At 43.0% G+C, this 24,693-nt stretch overlaps 1 non-coding gene across 1 annotated transcript; it reads right to left on the reverse strand.

The window, feature by feature from the left end:
- Window positions 1-3,088: 3,088 nt before the first annotated feature.
- On the reverse strand, window positions 3,089-3,196 carry LOC130953958 (small nucleolar RNA R71). The gene has a single exon (XR_009076117.1). It is a non-coding gene; the product is annotated as a small nucleolar RNA R71 (small nucleolar RNA).
- Window positions 3,197-24,693: the final 21,497 nt, after the last annotated feature.

Consider the following 24,693-nt stretch of genomic DNA (forward strand, 5'->3'; position numbering starts at 1 on the left):
GGGCCCGGAAGTGGATTTTTATGTCATTTACTCATCTCTGTACACCTTAGGCTACTAGTTTTCTATAAGTAGGACCTTTTACTATTGTATTTTCATCTTCTGATCCTTGGATCTTCTGATCTTTGGAATCTTTTGATCACTTTGGGAGGCTGGCCATTCGGCCATGCCTAGACCTTGTTCTTATGTATTTTCAACGGTGGAGTTTCTACACACCATAGATTAAGGTGTGGAGCTCTGCTGTACCTCGAGTATTAATGCAATTACTATTGTTCTTCTATTCAATTCCGCTTGTTCTTGTTCCAAGATATCACCTGTTCTTCAACTTGATGAATGTGATGATCCGTGACACTCATCATCATTCTCACTTATGAACAAAGTGACTGACAACCATTCTTGTTCTACAAGCATACGAGGCTTAGTGAATATCTCTTGGATTCCTGATAACACGATGCATGGTTGATCGCCTGACAATCAAGTGCTCGTCTGAAAAACGAGCCAGCCATTCCGTGAGATCAGAGTCTTTGTGATATAGGCGAGAACTGATGGCGGCATTCAAGAGAATCCGGAAGGTCTAACCTTGTCTGTGGTATTCTGAGTAGGATTCAATGATTGAATGACTGTGACGTGCTTCAAACTCCTAGCAGGCGGGGCGTTAGTGACAGACGCAAAAGGATCGATGGATTTTATTCCGGCCTGACCGAGAACCGACAGCTGATTAGCCATATGCTGTGACAGAGCATGGGAACATTTTCACTGAGAGGATGGGAGGTAGCCACTGACAACGGTGAAACCCTACATGAGCTTGCCATGGAAAGGAGTAAGAAGGATTGGATGAAGACTGTAGGAAAGCAGAGAGACGGAAGGGAAGGCATCTTCATACGCTTATCTGAAGCTCTCACCAATGATATACATAAGTATCTCTATCTTTATCTTTATGTTTTATTCATCATCTATACCCATTTGAGTCTGCCTGACTAAGATTTACAAGGTGACCATAGCTTGCTTCATACCAACAATCTCTGTGGGATCGACCCTTACTCGCGTAAGGTTTATTACTTGGACGACCCAGTACACTTGCTGGTTAGTTGTGCGAAGTTGTAGTGATCACAATTTCGTCCACCAAGTTTTTGGCGCCGTTGCCGGGGATTGTTTTGTGTATGGACAACTGACGGTTCATCTTGTTGCTTAGATTAGGTATTTTTTTTCAGAGTTCTTAAGAATAAATTCTAGTGTTTCATGATGATCTGTTGAAGTCTGGCTGGCTGAGAAGCCATGTCTAATCTTATTGGACCGAGGTTTCAACTAATCATCACAATAGCTTGTTGATTTCTATCAATCTTGCTATTGGAGCAATGATCTGCTAAGGCTTGGCTGGCCATTGGCCATGTCTAGTGTTTTGGACCGAAGCTTTCTTTGAAAGCTTGGCTGGCTGTGAAGCCATGTCTAATTCCTGGACCGGAGTCTTAGACTAGCATTGCAATGATTCCTGGAATCCAAATTGAGGATTCTGAAACTTTATTTTCTATTTCCATATAATTTTCGAAAAAAGCACAAAAAATTTTATAAAAATCATAAAAACCAAAAATATTTTATGTTTCTTGTTTGAAGTCTAGTGTCTACACTTAAGTTTGGTGTTTTGCATGGCTTGTTTATTTGATCTTGGTTCTATTTTCAAGTCAATAGTACAGGGAACTGAAGATTCAGAACATGCAGCAGAGGAATTACACAGAAAAAGCTGGGCATTCAAAACGCCCAGTGAAGAAGGACAGACTGGCGTTTAAACGCCAGCCAGGGTACCTGGTTGGGCGTTTAACGCCCAAAAAGGTAGCATTTTGGGCGTTTAACGCCAGGATGGCACTAGGGGGAAGATTTTGTTTTCAAAATCAATTTTTTTTCAAGCTTTCAAAGTTTTTCAAAATCAAATCTTTTTCAAATCATATCTTTTCAATCAAATGTTTTCAAAATCAATTTCTTTCCTTTTTCAAAGATACTTACTAACAATTAATGATTTGATTGAACATCTCAAGTATGTTACCTTTTCTGTTGAGAAAGGGTTAATGTTTGAATCATATCTTTTCTTGTTAGGCAAGTCATTAATTTTTAAAATCAAATCTTCTTAAATTGTTTTCAAATCATATCTTTTTAAAATTGTTTTCAAATCAAATCTTTTCAAACATATCTTCTTAACCACATCTTTTTCAAAATAGTTTTCAATCGAATCTTCTTAATTTCTAAATTTCAAAATCTTTTTCAAAAATCACTTGATTTCTTTTTCACTTTGAATTTTCAAAAATTATCAATCAATTTTTCAAAATGTTTTCAAAATCTTTTTAATTGAATTTTCGAAAATCTTCTTCCCCTCTTCCCACATCCTTCTATTTATGGAGTACTACTCCTCCTTAATGCACAATTCGAACTCCATCTAATTAAAGTTCGAATTCTTCTCCTTCTTCTTTCTTCTATTTTTCTTTTCCTCTGACACCTCAAGGAATCTCTATACTGTGACATAGAGGATTCCACATTTTCTTGTTCTTTTCTCTTTCATATGAGCAGGAGCAGAGACAAAGGCATTCTTGTTGAAGCTGACCCTGAACCTGAAAGGACCTTGAAGCGAAAGCTAAGAGAAGCTAAGGCAAAATTCTCTGTAGAGGACCTAACCGAATTCTTCAAAGAAGAAGAACACATGGCAGCCGAGAACAACAACAATGCCAACAATGCAAGGAAGGTGCTGGGTGACTTTACTGCACCTACTCCCGATTTCTATGGGAGAAGCATCTCTATCCCTGCCATTGGAGCAAACAACTTTGAGCTTAAGCCTCAATTAGTTTCTCTAATGCAACAGAATTGCAAATTCCATGGACTTCCAATGGAAGATCCTCATCAGTTTTTAGCTGAGTTCTTGCAAATCTGTGACACAGTCAAGACTAATGGGGTTAACCCTGAGGTCTACAGACTGATGCTATTCCCTTTTGCTGTAAGAGACAGAGCTAGAATATGGTTAGACTCACAACCTAAAGACAGCCTGGACTCTTGGGAAAAGCTAGTCAATGCCTTCTTGGCAAAATTCTTTCCACCTCAGAAATGGAGTAAGCTTAGAGTGGAAGTCCAAACCTTCAGACAGAAGGATGGTGAATCCCTCTATGAAGCTTGGGAAAGATACAAACAATTGATCAGAAAATGTCCTTCAGACATGCTTTCTGAATGGAGCATCATAGGTATTTTCTATGATGGTCTCTCTAAACTATCCAAGATGTCTTTGGATAGCTCTGCTGGAGGATCTCTTCATCTGAAGAAGACGCCTACAGAGGCTCAAGAGCTAATTGAAATGGTTGCAAATAACCAATTCATGTACACTTCTGAAAGAAATCCTGTGAACAATGGGACTAGTCAGAAGAAAGGAGTTCTTGAGATTGACACTCTGAATGCCATATTGGCTCAGAATAAAATATTGACTCAACAAGTCAATTTGATTTCTCAAAATCTGTCTGGAATGCAGAATGCACCAAGCAGTACTAAGGATGCTTCATCTGAGGAAGAAGCCTATGATCCTGAGAACCCTTCAATGGAAGAGGTGAATTACCTAGGAGAACCCTATGGAAACACCTATAATTCTTCTTGGAGAAATCACCCAAATTTCTCATGGAAGAATCAAGAGAGACCTCAACAAGGTTTCAACAACAATAATGGTGGAAGAAACAGGTTTAGCAATGGCAAGCCTTTTCCATCATCTTCTCAGCAACAGACAGAGAACTCTAAGCAGAACTCCTCTGACTTAGCAACCATGGTCTCTGATCTAATCAAAACCACTCAAAGTTTCATGACTAAAACAAGGTCCTCCATTAAGAATTTGGAGGCACAAGTGGGACAGCTGAGCAAGAAAGTTACTGAACTCCCTCCTAATACTCTCCCAAGTAATACAGAAGAAAATCCAAATGGAGAATGCAAGGCCATCAACATGGCCGAATTTGGAGAGGAAGAAGAGGCAGTGAACGCCACTGAGGAAGACCTCAATGGGCGTGCACTGACCTCCAATGAGTTCCCTAATGAGTAACCATGGGAATCTGAGGCTCAAAATGAGACCATAGAGATTCCATTGGACTTACTTCTGCCTTTCATGAGCCCTGATGAGTATTCCTCCTCTGAAGAGGATGAGTATGTCACTGAAGAGCAAGTTGCTAAATACCTTGGAGCAATCATGAAGCTAAATGACAAGTTATTTGGAAATGAGACTTGGGAGACTGAACCTCCTTTGCTCACCAAAGAACTGGATGACTTGTCTAGGCAGAAATTACCTCAAAAGAGACAAGATCCTGGGAAGTTTTCCATACCTTGTACCATAGGCACCATGACCTTCAAGAAGGCCCTGTGTGACTTAGGATCAAGTGTGAACCTCATGCCTCTCTCTGTAATGGAGAAGCTAGGGATCTTTGAGGTACAAGCTGCAAGAATCTCACTAGAGATGGCAGACAACTCAAGAAAACAAGCTCATGGACTTGTAGAGAATGTTTTGGTAAAAGTTGAAGACCATTACATCCCTACTGATTTCATAGTCCTAGAGACTGGGAGGTGCATGGATGAATCCATCATCCTTGGTAGACCCTTCCTAGCCACAGCAAAGGCTGTGATTGATGTTGATGGAGGAGAGTTGATCATTCAAGTGAATGAAAAATCCTTGGTGTTTAAGGCTCAAGGATATCCCTCTGTCACCATGGAGAAGAAGCATGAAGAGCTTCTCTCAAATCAGAGACAAACAGAGCCCCCACAGTCAAACTCTAAGTTTGGTGTTGGGAGGCCACAACCAAACTCTAAGTTTGGTGTTGAACCCCCACACTCAAACTCTAAGTTTGGTGTTGCGAGGTTCCAACATTGCTCTGAGTATCTGTGAGGCTCCATGAGAGCCTTCTGTCAAGCTACTGACATTAAAGAAGCGCTTGTTGGGAGGCAACCCAATGATTATATTTTATCTATTTCTGTTGTTATTTTAAGATTTTTGTAGGTTGATGATCATAAGAAGTCACAAAATCCATTGAAAAAGCAAAAACAGAATGAAAAATAGGAAGAAAAACAGCACACCCTGGAGGAAGAATTCACTGGCGTTTAAACGCCAGTGAGTCTAGCAGTTGGGCGTTTAACGCCCAGTCTGGCACCATTCTGGGCGTTTAACGCCAGAAAGGGGCACCAGACTGGCGTTAAACGCCAGAAAAGGGCAAGAACCTGGCGTTAAACGCCAGGAATGGGCACCAGCCCGGCGTTTAACGCCAGAAAAGGCTCAAAACGTGATTTTGAGCAACATTTGGTGCAGGGATGACTTTTCCTTGACACCACAGGATCTGTGGACCCCACAGGATCCCCACCTACCCCACCACCACTCTCTCTCTTCTTCCCCCAGTCACCAATCACCTCATTACCTCTTCCCCAAAAAAACCTTCACCTATCAACTCCCATCTTTTTCTTCACCACTCACATCCATCCTTCATAAAACCCCACCAACCTCACCCTTCAAATTCAAACCACTTCTCCCCCTCTTTGGCTGAACACAAAGCCACTCCCTTCTTCCTCATTTCTTCTTCTTCTACTCTCTTCTTTCTTCTTTTGCTCGAGGACGGGCAAACCTTTTAAGTTTGGTGTGGTAAAAGCATTGCTTTTTGTTTTTCCATAACCATTTATGGCATCCAAGGCCGGAGAAACCTCTAGAAAGAGGAAAGGGAAGGCAAAAGCTTCCACCTCCGAGTCATGGGAGATGGATAGATTCCTCTCAAGGGTGCATCAAGACCACTTCTATGAAGTTGTGGCCTTGAAGAAGGTGATCCCCGAGGTCCCCTTTTCACTCAAAAAGGGTGAATATCCGGAGATCCGCCATGAGATCCGAAGAAGAGGTTGGGAAGTGCTTACCAACCCCATTCAACAAGTCGGAATCTTGATGGTTCAAGAGTTCTATGCCAATGCATGGATCACCAAGAACCATGATCAAAGTGTGAACCCGGATCCAAAGAATTATCTTACTATGGTTCGGGGGAAATACTTGGATTTTAGTCCGGAAAGTGTAAGGTTAGCATTCAACTTGCCCATGATGCAAGGAGATGAACATCCTTACACTAGAAGGGTCAACTTTGATCAAAGGTTGGACCGAGTCCTCACAGTCATATGTGAAGAGGGCGCACAATGGAAGAGAGATTCAAGAGGCAAGCCGGTTCAATTGAGAAGGCATGACCTCAAGCCCATGGCTAGAGGATGGTTGGAGTTCATCCAACGCTCAATCATTCCTACTAACAACCGGTCTGAAGTTACTCTAGACCGAGCCATCATGATTCATAGCATCATGATTGAAGAAGAAGTGGAAGTTCATGAGGTTATAGCCCAAGAACTCTATAAAGTGGCGGACAAGTCTTCCACCTTGGCAAGGCTAGCCTTTCCTCATCTCATTTGTCACCTCTGTTATTCAGTTGGTGTTGACATAGAAGGAGATATCCCCATTGATGAGGACAAGCCCATCACCAAGAAAATGATGGAGCAAACAAGAGACCCCTCTCATCATGAGATCCCTGAGATACCTCAAGGGATGCACTTTCCTCCACAAGACTATTGGGAGCAAGTTAACACCTCCCTAGGAGAATTGAGTTCCAACATGGGACAACTAAGGGTGGAGCACCAAGAGCATTCCATCCTCCTCCATGAAATTAGAGAAGATCAAAGAATCATGAGAGAGGAGCAACAAAGACAAGGAAGAGACATTGAGGAGCTCAAACACTTCATAGGATCTTCAAGAGGAAGAAAGAGCCGCCATCACTAAGGTGGACCCGTTCTTTAATCTCCTTGTTCTTTATTTTCTTGTTTTTCGAATTTTAGTGCTTATGTTTATCTATGTTTGTGTCTTATGATCATTAGTGTCTTAGTGTCTATGCCTTAAAGTTATGAATGTCCTATGAATCCATCACCTTTCTTAGAGATTGTTCTTAATTGAAAAAGAAAAGAATTGCATGAATTTTGAATTTTATAACAGTTTAATTATTTTGATGTGGTGGCAACACTTTTGTTCTATGAATGTATGCTTGAACAGTGCATATGTCTTTTGAATTTGTGGTTCATGGATGTTGGCTCTTGAAAGAATGATGAAAAAGGAGACATGTTACTGAGGATCTGAAAAATCATAAAAATGATTCTTGAAGCAAGAAAAATCAGTGAATACAAAAAAAAGAAAAAAAAAGAAGAAAGCAAGCGAAAAAAAAAACCGAAAAAAAAAAGAGAAAAAGAAAGAAAAAGAAAGAAATAAAGTTGTGATCCAAGGCAATAAGAGTGTGCTTAAGAACCCTGGACACCTCTAATTGGGGACTTTAGCAAAGCTGAGTCACAATCTGAAAAGGTTCACCCAATTATGTGTCTGTGGCATGTATGTATCCGGTGGTAATACTGGAAGACAGAGTTCTTTGGGCCACAGCCAAGACTCAATAAGTAGCTGTGTTCAAGAATCATCATACTTAACTAGGAGAATCAATAACACTATCTGGATTCTGAGTTCCTAAAGAAGCCAATCATTCTGAGCTCCAAAGGATAAAGTGAGATGCCAAAACTATTCAGAGGCAAAAAGCTAAAAGCCCTGCTCATCTAATTAATACTGATCTTCATAGATGTTTTTGGAGTTCATTGCATATTCTCTTCTTTTTATCTTATTTGATCTTCAGTTGCTTGGGGACAAGCAACAATTTAAGTTTGGTGTTGTGATGAGCGGATAATTTGTACGCTTTTTGGCACTGTTTTTAGTATGTTTTTAGTATCTTTTAGTTAGTTTTTATTATATTTTTATTAGTTTTTAGTTAAAATTCACTTTTCTGGACTTTACTATGAGTTTGTGTGTTTTTCTGTGATTTCAGGTATTTTCTGGCTGAAATTGAGGGACCTGAGCAAAAATCTGATCCAGAGACTAAAAAGGACTGCAGATGCTGTTGGATTCTGACCTCCCTGCACTCGAAGTAGATTTTCTGGAGCTACAGAAGCCCAATTGGCGCGCTCTCAACGGCGTTGGAAAGTAGACATCCTGGGCTTTCCAGCAATATATGATAGTCCATACTTTGCCCAAGATTTGATGGCCCAAACCGGCGTTCAAAGTCACCTACAGAAATTCCAGCGTTAAACGCCGGAACTGGCACCTAGATGGGAGTTAAATGCCCAAACTGGCATAAAAGCTGGCGTTTAACTCCAAGAAGAGTCTCTACACGAAAATGCTTCATTGCTCAGCCCAAGCACACACCAATTGGGCCCGGAAGTGGATTTTTATGTCATTTACTCATCTCTGTACACCTTAGGCTACTAGTTTTCTATAAGTAGGACCTTTTACTATTGTATTTTCATCTTCTGATCCTTGGATCTTCTGATCTTTGGAATCTTTTGATCACTTTGGGAGGCTGGCCATTCGGCCATGCCTAGACCTTGTTCTTATGTATTTTCAACGGTGGAGTTTCTACACACCATAGATTAAGGTGTGGAGCTCTGCTGTACCTCGAGTATTAATGCAATTACTATTGTTCTTCTATTCAATTCCGCTTGTTCTTGTTTCAAGATATCACCTGTTCTTCAACTTGATGAATGTGATGATCCGTGACACTCATCATCATTCTCACTTATGAACAAAGTGACTGACAACCATTCTTGTTCTACAAGCATACGAGGCTTAGTGAATATCTCTTGGATTCCTGATAACACGATGCATGGTTGATCGCCTGACAACCGAGTGCTCGTCTGACAAACGAGCCAGCCATTCTGTGAGATCAGAGTCTTCGTGGTATAGGCGAGAACTGATGGCGGCATTCAAGAGAATCCGGAAGGTCTAACCTTGTCTGTGGTATTCTGAGTAGGATTCAATGATTGAATGACTGTGACGTGCTTCAAACTCCTAGCAGGCGGGGCGTTAGTGACAGACGCAAAAGGATCGATGGATTTTATTCCGGCCTGACCGAGAACCGACAGCTGATTAGCCATATGCTGTGACAGAGCATGGGAACATTTTCACTGAGAGGATGGGAGGTAGCCACTGACAACGGTGAAACCCTACATGAGCTTGCCATGGAAAGGAGTAAGAAGGATTGGATGAAGACTGTAGGAAAGCAGAGAGACGGAAGGGAAGGCATCTTCATACGCTTATCTGAAGCTCTCACCAATGATATACATAAGTATCTCTATCTTTATCTTTATGTTTTATTCATCATCTATACCCATTTGAGTCTGCCTGACTAAGATTTACAAGGTGACCATAGCTTGCTTCATACCAACAATCTCTGTGGGATCGACCCTTACTCGCGTAAGGTTTATTACTTGGACGACCCAGTACACTTGCTGGTTAGTTGTGTGAAGTTGTAGTGATCACAATTTCGTCCACCAAAGGTGACACACCAAGATTCTAAGTTTGGTGTGCCACTTATTTTCTATGCAATTCATTCAAGCAACACTACTTGTCTGCATAATCATAATGCCTCTGCAGTTTTATTTTTTTTTCTTTTCTTTTAATTTGACACTTTTTTATTCTACTTTCTTTAGTCATTTTTCTGTTTTTAAATGCTTTCATTTTAGTTTGCTTATTTACTGTGTTTGTTAATACATTACCAAGAGAGCTTTATTAATGACAAATTCTTGGCTTGGTGATTGTACTTAATAAATAACAGTTTCATTTGCTTGGTTTTAGTTCAAATAAATTGACATAAGATTGCATTCTAAGTTTGGTGTTGCTATGCAACACAATTTGCTTCAAATCTTTACTGGATACTTGCATTGATTCCAAGTGAAAGTGTCACACTAAGTTTGGTGTGCCACTTATCTTTTATGCAATGTATTGTGCTCACCTTCTTAAGTTTGCAATCACATGTCTCTGTCTCTTGTGCCTTGATTTTTATCTTAAATTTTTCTTGCTTGCAACACATGTACTACTAACATTTCATTATGCAAGACATTCATGATCCATCTTAGCCCCATAGCCACTGTTCTAATTATTGCTTGAGGATGAACAAGCATACTGAGTTTGGCAAGGGAAAGAGGAAGAATAGAGGAAAAAGGACAACACTAATGAAGATAAACTACAAGGTTGTAGAATTCTTTTTTTTTCTCATTTGTTTCTAGAACTTAAATTGCATGACTGTCTTATTATCTTCTCTGTTTACATGTGTGTATGAATAAAGCATAGCTTGAATCTTGATTTGTAATATGTTGCTGTGACATTATAACTACCAACTTGAATTCTGTGAGTTCAAAAGCAGTAAAGCATCATGATCATAAACAAACAAGGAATTAAACAAGAACTTAGCATGTGCATACAAGTATTGGAAAGCTAGTATGGTTAATTGTTGCTCAATTGCATTTGACTTTATTTAATTGAAGTTTTTCATCTAGTACATCTTGTGAAATCTTTTGAAATTATGGAAACCTTGAAGAAGCAAATACAATTAAAGCAAAAAAAAAAGGGAAAGAATGAGAAAGCTGAAGGCTCTGAGTACCAATGACAATTCCATTGTTAAGTGCTTGTGGTGTTTATGTATCAAGCCAAATGCTTGAAAACAAAACACTTAGAAGTCAAAGCTAGGCTCAAGTGCAAAAGCACTCCCTCAAAGCTCAAGGCTCTGAGCATCAATGATTAGAGAGTCAAGAAAAGAAAAGAAAAATGAGCTTAATGAAGTCCTCTAATTAAATGCTTGTGATGCTTATGTATCAAGTGGTAATACATGAAAACAAAGCATTTAGAAGTCGTAGCTTTGTTATTAACTCATGGGGCAAAGCACCCAAAAGGAGAAGCTAATAAAAAAAAAATCAATCAAAAGCTTGTTTCAAGGAAGAATTATAAGGAAAAGATTTCATAAATTGAGCTAGATGGAAGCATCAATCATTTACATTTCTTTTGTGATTGTAGCATGCATTGAAAACTAGCTAACCATGAACATTGAGTTGCTATTCTTCTTACCTTGGATTGTCAATCTTTATTGCATGATTCTTTTCTTGCTTGGGGACAAGCAAGGTTTAAGTTTGGTGTTGTGATGACAAGTCATCATATACCCATTTTTCAAGCTAATTTCACTTGCTTCACTAGTTTTCATGCACTTTCTTGCATTCTAAGTAAGTAATTTGGAATGAAAATGCATGACTTCTTTAAATCAAACAACCACCATTTAATTGATGCTAAATCATAAGGTTTGGGCTAAAATTAATTGATTTTTAATGATTTATAAACTTTGTGAATTTGGTGATACTTTGATTGGTTGTTTTAATTAATTGTAGGTGAAGAAAAGAAGAAAAGAAGAAAGCGTGGCCTAAGAAGCGTGGCCCAAGGAAGAAAAGAGTGTGGCAAAGAAAAGTGAGAAGCGTGGCACAAGAAAGGAGCACAAAGGAAAATTCCAAGAAGGCAATGTTTCAATGCTCTGCTCACTTTGTGAGCTGAGCATTATTTGAAGCAAAGAAATAAGGAAAGGAAAAACAATGCTCAGCTCACCAAGTGAGCATTGTCGAAAGCATTGAAGAAATAATCAAAGGAAATAAGTTGCCAATGCAAATTTTGGCTAAGTTAAAATCTGGGCGCTCACAGCATGACCATGCCTCCTTCCAAGGACTATAACTTGAGCTACATATGTCCGATTGATGTGCTTTTAGTTGCGTTGGAAAGCTGACATTCAGAGCTTTCCAACGATGTATGGCAACCTATATTTGGCATGAAATTGAGGCACGAGTGAAATGCATCTTTAAGGGCTAAAAACAAGCAAAAATAGACCAAAATGCTTCCACCAAGGCTCGAAGAGGGAAACACAAGGAAACCCAAGGAAATTGCACCAACGTGCTTCTTTCAAGTTTCGAACCAAGGACCTCCCCTTGGAAGCCAATGCTCAGCTCACAAAGTGAGCATAGCGCTACTTCATGGGCATCACGGAAGCACAAGACACGGACCAAGGGAGGGCAGCGCGCAACAATTTGGCACGGTTCAGCATCACAAGGCGCGCACAAATCCACACAAGGCCTCAATGCTCAGCTCAACTTGTGAGCTGAGCATCCTCCTGGGAGCAAATTTTCACATGGGCCAAAATTCAACTAAAATCCAATTTAATTCAATTCTTCTTCAAATTGAATCAAGGCCAACCAAACCCATTTCTCCTCAAATCCAAAGCAAGCAAAGCCCACATCAGCACTCAAAGGCACAAGAACAAGCTAGAATTAGGATTTTCATTTAATTTGTTTTTCATTTCAATTTCACCTTGTAAAGCCTATATAAGGCATCATTTTCATCTTTGTAAGGGGGGAGCCCCATTAGAGAATATTGGAGGGTAGCTCCATTAGAAAGCTCTCTCTCTTTAGTTTTCATTTTCTGTTTTTGAATTTTGGATTGAGGGGAGAAGGAATTCTGTTTCTCTCTTAGTCTAAGATTTCTCTTGGTTCTTCTTCTACAAACTTTCACGTGAATTATGATTTGAATCAAAGTTCTCTTCATTGCTTTCATCTTTAATTTCCTGCATCTTCTCTGTTGGATCAAGGAAGGATTGGAGATCTAGACTTGTTTTCTAGTCTCCTCCACCCCTGAGATCTTCAACACCCTTTTAAATTGATGCAAATTAAGCATTGATTTTTTGTTTTTAATCTTCCAAGCGTTTTTACTTTCTGTTGCATTGCTTCCAATTTACATTTCCTGCAAGTGCTCTAAGTTCTTGTTCACTGCAATTTTACTTCTCTGCTTACATTGTTCCCAATTTATTCTTCCTGTACTTTTGTTCGTCTGAAATTTACATTTGAGTTGCTGTGAGTTTGATTTAAATTTTCCTGCACTTTAAGCTTCCTGTTACTTGTTCTCAAGATCTCCTTGATTGCTTGCTTCGTTGCTCTCTTTAATTTTCAGCACCCAACCCCCTTTACATTTGATGCAATTTACATTTCTTGCAATTTAAGTTTCAACTATTTTACTTTCTTGCACTTTAAGTTTCTGCAATTTTACTTTCTGCACTTTAATTTTCCTTGCTATTTACATTCTGCTGCAACAATTCTCACTTACCAATGTTTGCTTGACTAAACTAATCACTCACTAAAGTTGCTTGATCCATCAATCCCTGTGGGATCGACCTCACTCTAAGTGAGTTTTACTACTTGATGCGACCAGGTACACTTGCCGGTGAGTTTTGTGTCGGATCGTTTTCCACACATCAAATGTCACAAGCCAACCACCAATCACATGGGGGCAAAATAAAGAGAATCAAGAGGATCAACAGCAGGAACAAATTCAATATGTGCACAACCAAGGCTCTGGATCAAATGAAGTTTATGGTGACACTTACAATCCATCATGGAAGAACCACCCAAACCTTAGATAGGGAGATAGCCACAACCAGAACCAGCAGCCATGGCAAAGGAATTCAAGCCAAAACAACTCAAGAAATAACCAAAACTACAACCAGCAAAACAATAACCAAAATTCATATAGAAAACCCCAAAACAACTACCCCAATTCCAACCATTATTCATCAACTGTCGAACCACTTTATTGCTGTCTTAGTTAGAGTAGTTAGGAAAGCTTTGCATCAAACAGCGTGCGAGGCATCAGTGAGATACATTCTTCTTCTGAAATTCCTGAGATGATGGCTTGGATCAGAGGTACCGTCGTATGGGGTCATGTCGGGAGCTTTAAAATCCTTTGGAAATTTATCTTTCATGATCTCTTCAGTGAAGGGATCATGGTCTTTGTGGGAGCTATCATCATGACTGGATTGAATGGTTTTAGTTTTGAGATCAGCCTCGAGCCTTAGGAGCTTGTCCTCTAGCTCTTGGCGTCGCCTAGCTTCTCTCCGGAGGTCTCTCTCGGCTTTTTGTTAATGCTCAGCCTCTTTTTCAAGCTGTTTGAGACGATCCTGTTGAGCTCATAGGGCATCTAAAATTTCTGTGTTTGGAGAATGCTTATCTCCATTTGGTTGAGATGTATCTTTTGTTGTGACGTCTGTGTTCTTATCGGCGTCCTATTTTCCAGATCAGAATCATGGTCATTGTCAAGGTTATCTGCCATGATGATGGGATGACTTCCAGGTTCCCTGACAATGGTACCAATGTTCTGAGGGTTACCTGAAACTGAAGGTTGATCTCGGATGAGATCTGCCGTTGTGGTCGGAGCTGTCGTGTCCGACTTGTTGAATTTGGTGGTACTGCTGACCCTTGATCACCGGAGGGTGGTGGTACCTACAAGAGACTCTGATGCTTAAGTTAGCACGTGCTTTAGGTAGGATTTTGTGTAGAATTAGAGTATGAGTTATACCTGGGTGCTCCAGTGTATTTATAGTAGTGTAGAGTGACCTTTCGTTGAGATAAGATAGTTATCTTATCTTATCCTTTGAGTGAAGTCATCTTATCTTTCTGGGAAACCGCCCTATCTTTCTAGGTTTTTGCTGCCTTTAGATTGGGCTGTGTTCCTTCATTTGGGCCTGCTTTGGGCTCCCATGAGATTTGGCTGAACTCTTTGAGAAGAGGTCAGTGGTGACCTAACCTGAAGAGGTCGGTCACTCGTGTCTTTGGTCAACTCGGGTCGCACAGTTTGACCCAGGGTTTGAGTAGATATAAAATAGAAATGATTCATATCCTAAGACGGAAGTTCGAAACGAAGAATTTCACTGCAAACAATTAAGAAAGAAATTTACAGTAGCATAATTAAGGATTATAAGTTAAAATGGAGCTGTTCATACCCTGACCGGGCTCCTCATACTCGGTCAATCCATGAAAGGTCCGACCTCATCCAAAAGCCCACGCCTAAAGGTCGGACCTCGGACATCATAGCAAGGAAGGCCCATCAAAAGGAACGCAGCCCAAAACCTAAGGGCCGAAATAGGCCTAGAAGAGGCGGTTCCGCAAAGATAGAGATAAAACTCCCAAAAGATAAGATAAGATAAGAATATCTTATCCAGGGAAGATCACGGCCAACTACTATAAATACACTGGAGCACCCAGGTATGGCATTCATTCTACATTCTACACATATCTGCTTGAACCCATGCTAACTTAAGCATCGGAGTGTCATTGCAGGTACAACCACCAACCACTCCGCATATCAAGCTCGGGTCCCTGACCCCCACCTCGGGCCTCTCCAGACGACCGAGCTACACGTTTCAGGTAACCACCGGAACATTGGCGCCGTTGCCGGGGAACCTGGAAGTCATCCCTCTACCATGGCGGACGACCCTCACAACAATGACCGCGCTGCATCTGAACAAGAGGAAGAAATTGACACTGGAGAACGTCCGGACAGCCCTCTATCACCACGCACTCCAGGAGGAAACAAGCAGAATCGCCCAAAGACATCACTCCCAAACAAAGATCCACTAAATCCCGAAAAAGAAAAGAGCTCGGAAATTCTAGAAGCAGTCCAGGCACAACAAAACCGACTGAAACGACTTGAAGAGGACATAAAGAAACAGAAAGACACTGAACAAGATCTGAGGAGGGAGACTCGAAAGCGCAGAGAATTAGAAGAAAAACTGCGAAAAATAGAGGCCAACCTAAAAGGTCGGACAGAACGCGGCACCACCCCCGAAGGCAACCATGACCCCTTCACGCAAGAGATCATGAAGGAGAAGGTACCACGAAACTTCAAACCACCCGATATGGATCTATACGACGGCACCACCGACCCAAGTCACCACCTCAGCAACTTCAGAAGCAGAATGTACCTAGTCGACGCCTCCGACGCGATTCGGTGCAAAGCCTTCCCCACCACTCTCACCAAGTCAGCCATGAAGTGGTTCGACAACCTGCCACCGGATCAATCACCAGCTTCGAAGACCTGACCAGAAAATTCCTAACAAAGTTCTCTATTCAAAAGGACAAGACAAAACATGCCCCCAGCCTACTCGGGATCAAACAAGGTAACCAAGAAACCCTCCGAGAATACATGGAGCGATTCAACAAAGCCTGCCTGGACATACAACACTTACCCACTGAGGCGGCCATCATGGGACTAGCAAACGGCCTAAAAGAGGGACCGTTCAGCCAATCCCTATCCAAACGATACCCGACCTCCCTATACGAGGTGCAGGAGCGGGCAGAAAAATATATCAACATGGAGGAAACCTCCCAGCTAAGAGACTCTTCTAGGAAGGAATCAACCTACCCACTTCGAGATCGAGATCGGGAACAAAAGAAGAAAGAAGAGCCTAACTCGGACAAGCCACGGAAGTATCACAACTACACCCCCCTCCGAGTCTCCCTGGTAGACGTCTACAGAGAAGTATGCCACACCGAAAAGATCCCCCCGCCCCGACCTCTAAAACACAAGAGAGCGGGGAGAGATCGGTCCGAGTACTGTGAATACCACAAACTCTACGGTCATTCTACCAACGACTGCCACGACCTAAAAAACGTTATAGAAAAGCTAGCCAGAGAAGGAAAGCTCGACAGATACATAGCGGAGAAAGGAGAAGAAACCAGGAAAAGAAGGCGGGGGGATAACGAAGGTCGGGCCGAACAAACCCTGCAAACCCCCGAAAGGCACGTACACATGATAAGTGGAGGTTTTGCCGGCGGTGGAACATCCAGATCCTCACGAAAAAGACACCTCAAAGAAGTCTATCATGTCCGAGAAGACAGTCCCCTGCCCGAATTACCTACTATCTCATTTACCCGAGAAGATGCTCAAGGGATAATACCCGGGCACGACGATCCAATGGTAATCACCATTATCCTAGCAAACGCCAACTTACATCGAACCCTGATCGACCAGGGAAGTTCAGCAGATATCCTGTTCAAAACGGCCTTCGACAAGCTCGGACTTGAAGAAAAAGAGCTAAAGGCTTATCCCACCGACCTATTTGGGCTACGGGACACCCTGATCCATCCCTTAGGATACATCTCGTTACACACTACCTTCGGAAGGGGCGAGCAATCTAAAACATTAAGCATCGACTACATTATAGTCGACGTCACTTCGGCATACAATGCCCTCATTGGGCGACCAACCCTAAACAGATTGGCAGCAATAGTCTCGACCCCACACCTCTGTATGAAGTTCCCTACCGCAAAAGGAATCGCTACCCTAAAAGGCGACCAAAAACTAGCGCGGCGCTGCTACAACGAAAGCCTGAGCCTAAAAGGGAAAGAGATCAACACAATAGAACTCGGACGAGTTCAAACCCGAGAAGATCTACGGCCACAACCAGAGGGAGAAACCGAAAAAGTTCAGATCGGGAACACACCCGAAAAAGTAACAAACATAGGAGCAAACCTCAAAGCGGACCTAAAGGAGGAAGTCATAACCCTCTTAAGGGAGAATTCCGACCTCTTCGCCTGGAAAGCCTCCGACATGCCAGGCATAAACCCCGACCTAATGTGCCATAAACTATCAGTATACCCGGGATCCAGACCTGTCCAACAAAGACGCCGGAAGCTCGGACCCGAACGCATGCAAGCGATAGAAGAACAAGTACAAACACTGCTAGATGCGGGGTTCATTAGGGAAGTAAAATACCCCCTATGGCTCGCAAACGTGGTCCTGGTAAAAAAGCCTAACGGAAAATGAAGGATGTGCGTCGATTACACGGATCTCAACAAAGCCTGCCCCAAAGACCCATACCCACTACCAAACATCGACGCCTTAGTAGACGCAGCCTCAGGCTACAGATATCTCTCCTTCATGGACGCATACTCGGGATACAATCAAATCCCGATGTATGGACCCGACCAAGAAAAGACCTCGTTCATAACCCCAAGGGCAAACTACTGCTACGTAGTAATGCCCTTCGGGCTGAAGAACGCAGGGGCAACCTACCAGAGGCTAATGAACAAAGTGTTCTCAGAGCACATCGGACTACAGCTGGAGGTGTACGTCGACGACATGCTGGTAAAGACACAAGAAGACAGAAACTTGCTAACCGATCTCCTCAGTGTCTTCGACACCCTCAGAAAACACAACATGAGACTTAACCCGACAAAGTGCACCTTCGCCGCAGAAGCCGGAAAGTTCTTAGGCTTCATGCTGACTCAAAGGGGCATCGAAGCGAACCTGGACAAATGCCAAGCGATACTCAACATGAAGAGCCCGACGTGTGTCAAAGAAGTACAGCAACTAAATGGAAGGCTAGCCGCCCTATCAAGATTCTTGGCAGGATCAGCGATAAAGTCACTACCTCTCTACTCGCTCCTAAAGAAAGGGAAGCCCTTCTCATGGACCCCGGAGTGCGAAAAAGCCTTCCAAGAATTCAAAGAATTCCTCGGACAGCCACCAATCCTAACCCGACCTTTAAAAGGAGAAGAACTCGTACTATACCTCTCGGTTGGAAATCAAGCAGTCGCTTCAGCGTTAATACGAGAAAATGACCAAGGACAACGCCCCATATACTTTGTAAGCAAGGCACTACAAGGGGCCGAATTAAACTATCAGAAGATAGAAAAATTCGCCTACGCCCTAGTGTTCACAGCTCGGAGGCTCCGTCCCTACTTTCAAGCCCACACCATCAAAGTCCGGACAAACCAACCCATGAGACATATCCTGCAAAAAACAGACCTGGCAGGACGAATACTGCAATGGGCGGTGGAACTGTCCGAGTTCGACCTCCACTATGAAGCCCGGACTGCTATAAAATCTCAGTATCTAGCCGACTTCATCGCAGAATACACTGAGACCCCTGGAACCCCACTCTCATGGAACCTGTACGTCGACGGGTCCTCAAACAAAACTGGAAGCGGAGCCGGGGTTATACTCGAAAGCGACCAAGGAACGCGGATAGAACTATCCCTAAAATTCGAGTTCCAGGCTTCGAACAACCAAGCCGAATACGAGGCCCTATTAGCAGGCCTAAAGCTAGCCGAAGAGGTCGGAGCCCAGAGAATCACAATCTTCAGCGACTCCCAGGTCGTCACATCACAAGTAAATGGAAGCTACCAGGCCAAAGACCCAACTATGAAAAAATACCTGGATCAAACACAAGCACAATTACGCCACTTTTCAGAAATACAGATCCAGCACATACCTCGGGAATGAAACGCCCGGGCAGACGCCCTCTCAAAGCTCGCCAGCACCAAACCCGGAGGCAACAACAGAAGCCTCCTCCAGGAAACCTTACAATCTCCCTCCGTGCTAAGAGAGGAGGAAACACTAAATATATCCAACCAAAAGCAAGGATGGATGACCCCCATACTCAACTACCTGAAGTCGGGAACTCTACCCACCGAGAGAAAGGAAGCCAAAAGACTCACGAAGGACGCCCAGAATTATACGCTAATTCACGACGTATTATACAGAAGAGGATTCGCAAACCCCCTCCTTAGGTGCGTCCTGACCTCAGAAACAAAGAACGTCCTCGAAGAAGTCCACGGAGGCATGTGTGGGAACCATCTCGGAGCTCGGGCATTATCCAAAAAAGTAGTCCGAGCCGGGTTCTACTGGCCAACCTTACAAAGAGATGCAACGGAATTTGTGAAAATATGCCCCCCCTGTCAAAAACACGCCAATTTTCACAAGGCACCACCCGAAGACCTTATCAGCATCACCGCACCATGGCCCTTCGCAAAATGGGGACTTGACCTACTCGGCCCGTTCCCCCAAGGACCGGGGCAAGTCAAATACCTCATAGTAGGGGTCGACTACTTCACAAAGTGGATCGAAGCTGAACCCTTAGCCACCATCACGGCCCAGAAAAGTCGCAAATTCCTATACAAAAACATTGTCACAAGGTTCGGAGTCCCCTACTCCATCACAACAGACAATGGAACACAGTTCACGGACACAAATTTTCAGAACTTGGTGGCCGAACTAAAAATCAAACAGCAATTCACCTCGGTCGAGCACCCACAAGCCAATGGACAAGCAGAGGCTGCAAATAAAGTCATCTTGGCCGGGTTAAAACGGAGACTCCAAGAAGCCAAAGGAGCATGGGCCGAAGAGCTCCCCCAGGTGCTATGGGCATATCGGACAACCCCACACTCTACAACGGGAGAATCGCCATTCCGACTAGCCTATGGGATGGAGGCAATGATTCCTATCGAAATAGAGGAAAGGTCACCTAGAACCATCTTCTACAACGAAAAAGATAACCCACAGGCACAAAGGGAAGAACTCGACCTCCTCCCCGAGGTCCGAGAAAGAGCCCGAATTCAAGAAGAAGCCTTAAAACGGCGAACGGCACTCAGATACAATCAGAAAGTTATAAAGCGAAGCTTCTCCATTCACGACCTAATTCTAATCCGAAATGACATCGGAGCACAAAAGTCGGGAGAAGGAAAGCTAGCTGCAAATTGGAAAGGACCCTACAAGGTAACAGAAGTCTTAGGGACAGGCTACTACAAAATATCCGACCTAGAAGGCAATGAGCTGCCCAGGGCCTGGCACGCCTGTAATCTAAGACGGTACTACAGCTAGAAAGATTTAACCCGAGGTGTACTCTTTTTCCCTACAAGGGTTTTTTAATGAGACACCCGGTTAAATAAGACACCCGACCTAGTCAAGGGTAAACACTCTGTAAATATTCTTTCTTTTTCAATACTAATCAAATTTTTCTATTTTCTTTTCTCCTTCCTCATGACGGAACAAACCCTAGAAAGTACCCCGCCAAGGCGCATTAATTTATGCTCGGCAAAATGCAAAAAATCATTTGCCAAGAGACCACATAAGGTCGGCAAAGATAAAGCGACGAGGTTCAAATTAATGTGAGAAGTTATAAAGCAACTCTGAAAAGGCTCAAAAAAGCCAAATAAAAAGAGGTTACAAAAATAACTTAAAAGGCCGACCAACGACAAGGTCGGACCCAACAAAAGGAGGTACTCGAACGCCCGAGGTCCGAGAAAAAGGCCGGATCCAAGAAAGAAGCCTTAAAAACGGCGAAACCCAAGATTTCGAAAACGCTTACTAAAAAGTTGCTATACAAAAGCAACTAAAAAGTACAAGCGAAGAAAACGAAATCAAGAGAAGGGTAAAACAAAAAGTTTCAAAGCGCTAGCTAAAAAGTTGTTATCCAAAAACAACTAAAAAGCATAAAAGCGGAACGAAAGTCAAGGGCGCAAACAAAAAGATTCAAAGCGCTAGCTAAAAAGTTGTTATCCAAAAACAACTAAAAAGCATAAAAAGCGGAACAAAAGACAAAGGCGCAAACGAGGAAACAAAAGTTCAAAACGCTAGCTAAAAAGTTGTTATCCAAAAAACAACTAAAAAGCATAAAAGCGGAACATCATCCAAAAAGTCAAAGCAAAACACCGCATAATAAGCTAAAAAGTTACTGCAAGTAGCTAAAAAGCGTCCAAAGCGTTCACAGAAACCATCCAAAAACAAAAGAGCCCACAGGCCGGGCAAAAAACCAAAATAAATGACTACAGAGGATCAAGCTCCTTTCCGGTCTCCACATCGGTAGAAGGCTGTGGAGGAAAAACCATAGAAATCGGGACAGCCTTGACAGCACCATCATCTCGAGTTGAAACCTCCACACCAGAACTATCCCCGGCCAAATGAGAAGTCGGGTTCGCAACCGGAACATTGGAGTCGGACACCGGAACTTTAGGGTCGGACACCGGAGCCTCATCCTTGTTGGGAGCAGGAACAATCTTTCCCTCCACCACAACGTTATCCGTACTAAATAAACTCAGATCCAGGTCGGGAGCAAGAACCCGGACCTGATCCTTCAAATTTGCAAACATAGCATCCATACCCTTGGCCACATGACCTTCCAGCTCATAAAAATCATCCTGAGCAGATTGCAACCTCTCCTTCGTCTCCACAAGCTCGGCATATATCCGAGTATAATTCTCCGTCGCCGCCTTCGCCATCTCCTCAGATGCCTTCGCCGCCGCCACAGCCGCGGTAGCTTTAGCTTTCTCTTTCTCCAAAGAGGCCTCCAGCTCAGTAATCCTGGCAGCCTTCAGCTCACTAATCTTCTCGAGCTCAGACTGAGCCTTCTCAAGTCGGGAGCTGGTCGCGCCAATGGGGGATTTCTTGAACTCCCGGGCAATAGCAGCATGAAGACTGGCCATCCGGACACAACTCCGCGCCATGTACTGAAAATGGTGCTCCATAGATACGTCATCAGTAGAAATAAAAGTCTGAGGGAGAATATGCTGTTCAATCCAACCAAGAGCATCAAAATCCTTATCGTTAAAACCCGCAAGCTCCTGAGAAGTCTTCTGCTTCTTGGGAGGAGGACCCGAGAACGGAGGAGGAGAAGAGGTAGCAGGCCCAGAGGTCGGAGGATCTTGATTTATAGCTCGGAACTCGGGAGTCGGAATAGTCTTCGACCGAGTAGTAACACCCACAGTAGCCTTCTTCGGAGAAGATTGGGCAGAAGCCCCCCCGGCCTCGATATTTCGAGCAGCCACAGACTTCTTCGTCCAACGAAGGAACTTCATGGAATCCGCCTGAGAAGACATCTCTGCAGAAACAAAAGAAAAGGATTATCACAATAGAAATTCCACCAAAAACAAGCAAAGCCAAAATACTAAAAAAGATGAATCTCGGAGAGGTCGGGAACTACCTAACTCGGAACGGAGAAGGCTTGGATCTCCCAACATTTTCTTCGTGTCCAAGTGAGGTGCCCGACCCCATAAACTGCTCACCACACCCACAAAGGCCTGCTCAACCTCATCTAGACTCTCAAAAGTATACTTAGCAGACACTACATTCTCCTGCCAACAAAGAGGAAAAGAAGGTACCCCACTCTCATCTAGAAAGAAAGGTCGGACGTCTCCAACAGCCCGGACCTTGAAATAAAAGTTCTTGAAATCATGAAAGGACTCATCATAAAGGGTACAAAACTTCCTCCCCTGGTTAGCCCTAAAAGAGACCCAAGACACCTTCCCTCCACCCGACCCCGGCTTCGTCAACACAAACAAATAGGAAAAAAGAGAAATAGAGGGAACGACGCCCAAAAACTGACACAAAAGTTGAAACAGCTTTAAAAACGCCCAAGAATTTGGATGGAGCTGCGTAGGGGCAAGGTTACAAGACCATAACACCTCGGACTCCAGGTCGGTAAAAGGAAGTCGGACGCCCAACTTAGAAAAGAAACAATCATAAGCATAAAAGAAGAGTTTCTCGGAACTTTCTAGGGGCGGGAAGCACACTCTTTCCTCGGACTCCGGAGCTACCAGTTCATAATCTCTCTCAGACTCTCTATTCTCACATATGCTACAGTGCCTACGGAACCTAGCTAAATATTCAGAATCTACCACAGAAGGGACTTTTAGGGGGAGAGGGTCTACCCAACCAAGACAACTTGGAATCTTGGTCGACATCGCTTGAAGAACCTTTCGAGACATAAAATTCTTACCTACAAAGAAGAAATACAACAGGAAGCAAAAATCACATAAAGCAGACAGCGAAAACCCGTTCAGCCAAGCAAGAAACAAGAACCCAACAAAGTAAATGCGGCAACCCGGAACAAAGTACCAGAAAACAAAAAAGAACCCCCCCATATACAAACAAAGCAATGGCGGCGCCTCTTTTCGGGGCAACCCAGGCATAAAGAAAAAGAAACAAACAAAGAGCCACACAAAGAACAGAAGCATATGATCACAAGAAAATGGGAAACTGGGGAACAAACCTGGAAAGAAAGAAAACGAAGGCGAAGAGCTCCGAAGCAAAGAGAACAAAGCGGCGGCGCAGAAGAAACCCCGGAAAGACACACGGAAAAATTCGGGGAAGAAGAACAAAGAGAAAGAAGAAGCGGTGCTCGAATAAGGAAATGGCGAAACTTAGAAAAACAGAAAAAGAGCAGAATAAAACGCAGAAAAAGGGGAAAGGGGCAAATAAATAAATGCCTTCACAGAGCCCGAAATGGAAATCGAGGAAGAAACGATAAAATGCAATAAATGCAGGAACGGCCATTTTTGAAATTTGAAAAACTACTATGCCCGAGCTCGACCTCCCAAAAAGGACGAACTCGGGCAGGGGCACTGTTCATACCCTGACCGGGCTCCTCATACTCGGTCAATCCATGAAAGGTCCGACCTCATCCAAAAGCCCACGCCTAAAGGTCGGACCTCGGACATCATAGCAAGGAAGGCCCATCAAAAGGAACGCAGCCCAAAACCTAAGGGCCGAAATAGGCCTAGAAGAGGCGGTTCCGCAAAGATAGAGATAAAACTCCCAAAAGATAAGATAAGATAAGAATATCTTATCCAGGGAAGATCACGGCCAACTACTATAAATACACTGGAGCACCCAGGTATGGCATTCATTCTACATTCTACACATATCTGCTTGAACCCATGCTAACTTAAGCATCGGAGTGTCATTGCAGGTACAACCACCAACCACTCCGCATATCAAGCTCGGGTCCCTGACCCCCACCTCGGGCCTCTCCAGACGACCGAGCTACACGTTTCAGGTAACCACCGGAACAGGAGCTAATCCCTAAAACTTAACTTCTAACATTCCCAAAACCCATGATTCGTTTCACCTACTACTTCTATTTAATCTATGACAACCCATTAGTTTTTCCACATACTTAAGTAATTAGTATTAAGTTGGCCAGACTCAATACCATAAGGTATGCTAATAGCGTTAATCAACAGTCAGTCATGCATATAAAACTCAAACTCTTGTTATTAAGACAAGTCCTACTACATGATAGACACTCAGAGAATGCAGTGAAGCATAGTCAGTCCATTTTCAAGGCTCTAATAGGAACGAACTGCTCTGATATCATAATGTAACACTAACTTTTAGAACCTCATGATCGTACAAAAAACTCAGGTATTACTTACCTCTAAAAGCTCACGTGTTAG

The sequence above is a fragment of the Arachis stenosperma genome, chromosome 9 (genome assembly GCF_014773155.1).
Source record: "Arachis stenosperma cultivar V10309 chromosome 9, arast.V10309.gnm1.PFL2, whole genome shotgun sequence".
Classification (NCBI taxonomy): Eukaryota; Viridiplantae; Streptophyta; class Magnoliopsida; order Fabales; family Fabaceae; genus Arachis; species Arachis stenosperma.